Genomic DNA, 6,117 nt, shown 5'->3' on the forward strand with positions numbered 1-6,117 from the left:
TTTACAAGCTTTTCAGTGACATATGGTACATATAGAATCAGTGACTGGGTGAGGAAGATGAAGATGCTTTCATACCGTATGTCTTAATGTTTAGAGTAAAAAGAAAACTCACTCTCCTTCATTTTATTGGTTTACATGTAAAATGATCTCACTTGGTTTTAGTCATGCCGTTAAAACACTATCAAGGTCAAGCAGAAATAACAGACTAATGGATTAGTCCATCAAAAGCATAATTGGTTACATTTTTGCGGATTCTGTTGAAATGAAAACAAATTCATGTTGTTAAACATCAGCAAGATGTTTTTTCAGTGCTGATATTTGAGAGCCAGAGAGTCAACTTTATTGTCCTTGAGGAGAAATTTTTCTTGCAGCCAGGTAAAAAAGCCAAGCTAATCGCCAAAAAAAGTATTGGCACTGAATATTTCTGCAAACCACAGATGTGTTACCTTTATATTTTGTAGCAGGCACGTTGAAACTTTATGTTGGGTTTGATTAAAGCACAAAAAACACTTGGTTATGATTATGAAAAGATCATGTTTGACATAAATCGCCCATGTTTGGTGCCGTAAATGTAGTTGGGAAACACATCCATCTGTAGGTAAAAAGCACCTAAGTTTGTTGCCACAAATATCATTGCAATGTGCTGCTAAAAACACCAGGTTTGATGCTAAAAATACTGTTGGAAGATCCGAAAAGGGTTGCCAAAAGATAGTCAACTTTATTGTCCTTGAGGAGAAATATGTCTTGCAGCCAGGTATAAAGCCAACCCAGTCTACAGAAAAAATGGTGGCATTGAACGTTTTAACAAACCACAGATGCGTCGCATTTGTACAGTATTTTGTAGCAGATATGTTGAATTGTTTGTTGAATTTGGTGCAAATGCCACTTATGGTTATGAAAAGATCACGTTTCGACGTTAAACACCCACGTTTGGTGCCTCAAATGACCTGCCAGTAAAAAACTATCAAGTTCGGTGCCACAAATTTCATTGGGAAACATCGCAATTTGCTGCTAAAACCACCAGGTTTGATGCTACAAATTCTGTTGGAAATGTTGCAAAGGGTCAATAATACACAACAGGTGTTGTTTTTTGTCTTGAACATTGGTCTGCAGTTTGGCAAGTGTCCTATCCAAGTGACATGCCATCCAACTTCCCCACCACCTCCCAATGACAAAGTCAGCTACATTACATCAACAAAAAGCCTAAAAAAAAGGTTTAAGAAAAAAAACTCTCTCACAGATGATATGAAACAGATCAGATATTTAACCAAAGATCTTACTTAACCATATGTTGCAACCTTTTCTTGTCACCTATAGAGATACTTCCAAACCAAGTAATAATAGAGAAGGTGATGGCTGAATCTACCGTGGAGCTGTAGAAGAGCGTCATAAAGGTACAGCACACACGAGACAGACAGCTGCTGCCAGCTGCTACAGGAGCAGCGCCCTCCGAAATGGAGGAAGAAGATGTTGTAGGTTGTAGGTGTGACTGGACTGTTAGTCATTTGTGGGCTAGTTGGTGTCAAATATGAAGAATTGCTGCCTTTCTTTGAGTTTTTGGACAAAATGCTGCAGAGATGACAGGGTTTTTTTGTAGGCAGACACAGAAGTTAGTGTTGCTGTGGTTCCTTGCATAAAAAGTCAATGGGATTTTTCGATTAGATTTTGGATTATTACAGAAAATATGCTTGTTTGCAAACAAAACTTTGGTTTGCAAGTTTTGTTCAGCAACATAATCCTCACAAATGAGCACCATTTTTTTGATTGTCGATGAATTTATTTGCAGTCACCAGAAGTAAGTAGCTATTAGGCTAAAAACAAACTACCTCACGATTGCATGACTTAACATCGCCGCCACAACAAGGCTATATAAGCTGTGTTCGGCATGACGACGTCCTGTAAACTTATTGAGCCACTTGTTAGCAACCAGATCTTTTAAGACCGATAAAAGCTTCAAAGTACACAAGTGAGGTATTTACTAACGTACTTTATGTGGTAAAATAAAACTTGGAAGTCTCTTAAGCTCGTGTTACGTTATTGCAGGCATCTAACCAAAACCCAGTTAAAAACTCCACTGAATTCAAGACAAGGGGAACTGGTAGTGCTAAAACACCAACTCCTTTTCGTGTTTTAGGACTTATTTCTGCACCACAGGGTCCAGAATTTGTCCTTGGTCATTAGCTCAAGGTCCACACGTTAGAAAAATATTCGATTTTCACAAAATGGAAACAGCATGTAGGCCTAGTGCACATTGAAATAAAACATATTAAGTATAAAGAATTAAGAATAAAGTGCAGTTACTTATACACCCCTGCAACCACAAAGTGCATATTATTACTATCAGTGACATAAAAACACTGCAAAGGTACAGCATGTTAAAGTAGTCACTGAACAGCTGGAAACAGAACTTAAATAAACAAAATAAAACCCCTTTGCCAGAAATCCAGAACAAAATGTTTTGGGATTTTTTTCACATGCGGTCCATTCAGAATGGACTTACAACCCACTTTTGGACTGGAACCCACCAATTGGAAACTAATTTACAGTATAACCAAAACATGGTTTTGAATAAGCATGAATACTTTTGACAAACTTAATTGGCATATAATACTAATAATCATAAATTACATTTTTTAGCAGTGAGAGTTGCACAATTCCACAACATTGGATTATTTTTCAGTTTTGTTTTTTTTTTTGTGGGTTTTGTCAGGCCTCACTACTATTACACCGTCAAGTAAAGGGTAGATTTTGTTCTTATCCCTCAGTTTTATTTTATACTAACTTGGAACCTGAGTTGTAAAATGACTACTGACGTCTCGGCTTGTAAACATGCAGCTACTGTGAATATTCGGTGCAAAGTTTCTGGTCGGCCTCTAATTATGACAAATCTTCCAAGTTCCAGGAGCAAGCCATAGGTTAAATTAACACCTCATTACTGTACACAAGGTGAAATTCGGCTGAGTGGAGGAAAATGAAAGGGGGAGATAAGGTTACAGTTGGTTCTGCTCCTGCTGAATCTTTTTAAATTAACACGCCAGGAACAAAAGTGTGTAATGAAGCATATAATGCCCTACACTGGACATCTCTACAGCCTATTCTTATCTGTTCCACAGCAGTCAGCCAAGGCAGATTATTCTGTGTACACATTGTTAACAATTACTTTTTAATCTGCATTAGCGAATTAACATAATGACTGACAGTGGAACAGAAAGCTTATTTGTTTAGAGGCTCAGAAGTTCCTTCTTGTACTGAAGTTGCCAAGCTGTATCCTGCTTCGCTTTGACTCATATAGTAGATGTAAAGGAGGCCAATGTTTGCCTGCTAGTGGTGTTTGGCTGCTGTGTTTGACTGTTATACAACGAGTGCAACTAATTTCAGGTTCAAAATGGAACTTTAACTGCGTCACCAAACCCATCTTGAAAATGTTTCAGGGGAAACTTGTGTTTTTTTCAACCTGGCCCCTATTTTCTCATGTTTTTTGTGTCTAAGTGACAAGGAACAGAGATTTTTGAAACTGGTCTAGTAGCAGCCGCAAAGTAGACTGCCATGTAACGATAACAAGGGCAATGGCGTACTCTCAATGTACGTCGACTCAAAGTGCTTGTTTTTGCCACTGACAGGTTCAGATTATTATTACAAATCTTTGACAAAGAAATAACTCGTTGTCTTTAACATTTATTAGAGCTGTTCTGTTTTTATTGTGTCTAACCACATCTTGCTGAAGGAGAAGTCTCATGCTGAAGTTGTGTGATTTGAGTTGTCGCAGCAACACAGTAACAAACAGGCTGGATAAAGAGAGGTAAACAAAATTATTTCATTTTTCTGTAGAGTCCTTTCCATAATTTTGTAGGACACTTAAATTTTTGAAATTGGCCCAGCAAGAGCGCTGCAGCCAGCAGCTATGAAATAAACTACACATAATGATGTAGGGCGATAGCACACCGTCTGTGCTTATTTTAGCTACTGACAAGGTGGTCAAGACTTAACAACCACTAGATTACAGCTGGTCAATTTCGGCATTACCACGGCACGTTATGTTAGGTCATATTTTATTTTTTTATTTTTCTCTTTTCTCATTTAAACTGGTTCTTTGGGGAAATTCGTTAGCTTTCACGACACCGCGAGGCAACTCGCCGCCTCCCCTGTATATATTTAAATAAGAGGAAGGCGGCACAAGGGAAGTGGAAACTGTTTCTAATCACCTGGTTAATTTCGGCATTATTATGGTATCCTATTATAGTATATATTGTATGTTTTTTAAAATTATTTTTTCCGTTCTCTTTTCACGTGGATTTTTCCATTTGAACTCCTTCTTCTGAAAAATGCGTTAGCTTTCACACCGCTGCACGGTACCTCGCCGCCTCACCATCATTCATTTAAATGAGAGGAAGGCGGCACAATCGAAACGAAAGTTGTTGCTAATCAGCTGGTTAATTTCAGCATTGCCACTGAACCTCATGTTAGCTCATATTTTATTTTATTTTTTTTAATTTGCCTTCTCTTTTCTCATCGACTTTTCCATTTGAACTTATTCTCCTAGAAAACTCGTTAGCTTTCACAACACCGCGCAGCAACTCGCCGCCTCCCCTCTATATATTTAAATAATAATAATAATGCATCTTATTTATAGGCGCCTTTCTTGACACTCAAGGTCACCTTACATCATCAACATAAAAGCAGACACAATATTAAAGAGACAAAATAAAATATAGAAATACAATATAAAATTAGACAATGCAATTGTGATCAGAGGGAGTAAGCCAGTTTAAACAGATGGATTCTGAGTTTGGATTTGAAATGTGGTAGTGAGTCTGAGTTATGGAGGTCAGGTGGGAGTGAGTTCCAGAGCTGGGGAGCAGAGTGGCTGAATGCTCTGCTCCCCATGGTAACAAGATGGGCGGGGGGGATGATGAGATGGATGGAGGAAGAAGATCGGGTCGGTGTAGCAAGGGTGCGGGTCGGTGTAGCAATGTGGAGGAGGTCAGAGAGATATGGTGGGGCAAGGTTGTGGACAGCTTTGAAGGTAAGGAGGAGTATTTTGTAGTTGATGCGGTATGTGATGGGGAGCCAATGTAGCTGTTGTAGAATAGGTGTGATGTGATGGATTAAAGGGGTGCGTGTAATGATATGGGCAGCTGAGTTTTGGACCAGTTGTAGTTTATGGAGGGTTTTATGTGGAAGGCCAAAGAGAAGAGAGTTGCAATTATCTAAACGGGAGGTGACCAGACTGTGAACAAGAACAGCAGTTGAGTGAGGAGTAAGAGAAGGATGAAGCCGGTTGATGTTACGAAGATGGAAGAAGGCAGACCGAGTGATATTATTGACATGGGAGGCGAAGGAGAGGGTACTGTCGAGGATGACACCCAGACTCTTAACCTGAGGGGAGGGAGAGATGGAGAAGTTATCGACGGGTATAGAGAAATTATGGAGTTTGTTTAACATGTATGAAGAACACGCCGCTGTCGGCTCGCCTCAAACACACTAGATCGTGAGATTTCCAGACCACTATATGAGTGTTGCCAACTTTCTGGTAAAATCAGATGACTGTCCAAACTCTCTGGAGACTTTTTTATTTAAACTTTCTTGTCAAAGCGACCGACGAAGTTGAGCGAGCCTCCCCTCAGCTCTCTTCATACCACCGCGAATGCTTCCGAAACATAACGTTAAAGGGACACTCAGGTCTGTGGTGGGCGAAACCAAATCTCAGCGCGGGAGGGGGGGCGCAGACCAGTCTTTTTTTTTTTTTACTGCCATTGAGAAAATCGACCACATTGTCGTGTTTATAATACCTAACATTCATTTTAAATAATTATGATATGATATTGGGGGGGTTGTGGTGGCTGGTTTAAATTATTGGGTGGGTTGCAACCCACCCATCCCCCCCATAAATTACACCCATGGACGAATGGCCGACTGAGATACACCCACAGACCTACAGCAATGGCCTCATTACTAAAAGAGTGCCGACCTCAGCCGAGTCAATCGTCTGAGTTGAAGAAAAAAAAATAATATTCCACGGAGCAGACGACAGTCCTAATGAACTCAGCAGGGTACTCTGCAAGTGCCCCTGCTCACACTGCAACACCTTATGACTAATGTATGTGGAGAGAAGTTGAG

Source organism: Plectropomus leopardus, chromosome 3 (genome assembly GCF_026936395.1).
Source record: "Plectropomus leopardus strain MGB_pleo_1.0 chromosome 3, ASM2693639v1, whole genome shotgun sequence".
Taxonomy (NCBI): domain Eukaryota; kingdom Metazoa; phylum Chordata; class Actinopteri; order Perciformes; family Serranidae; genus Plectropomus; species Plectropomus leopardus.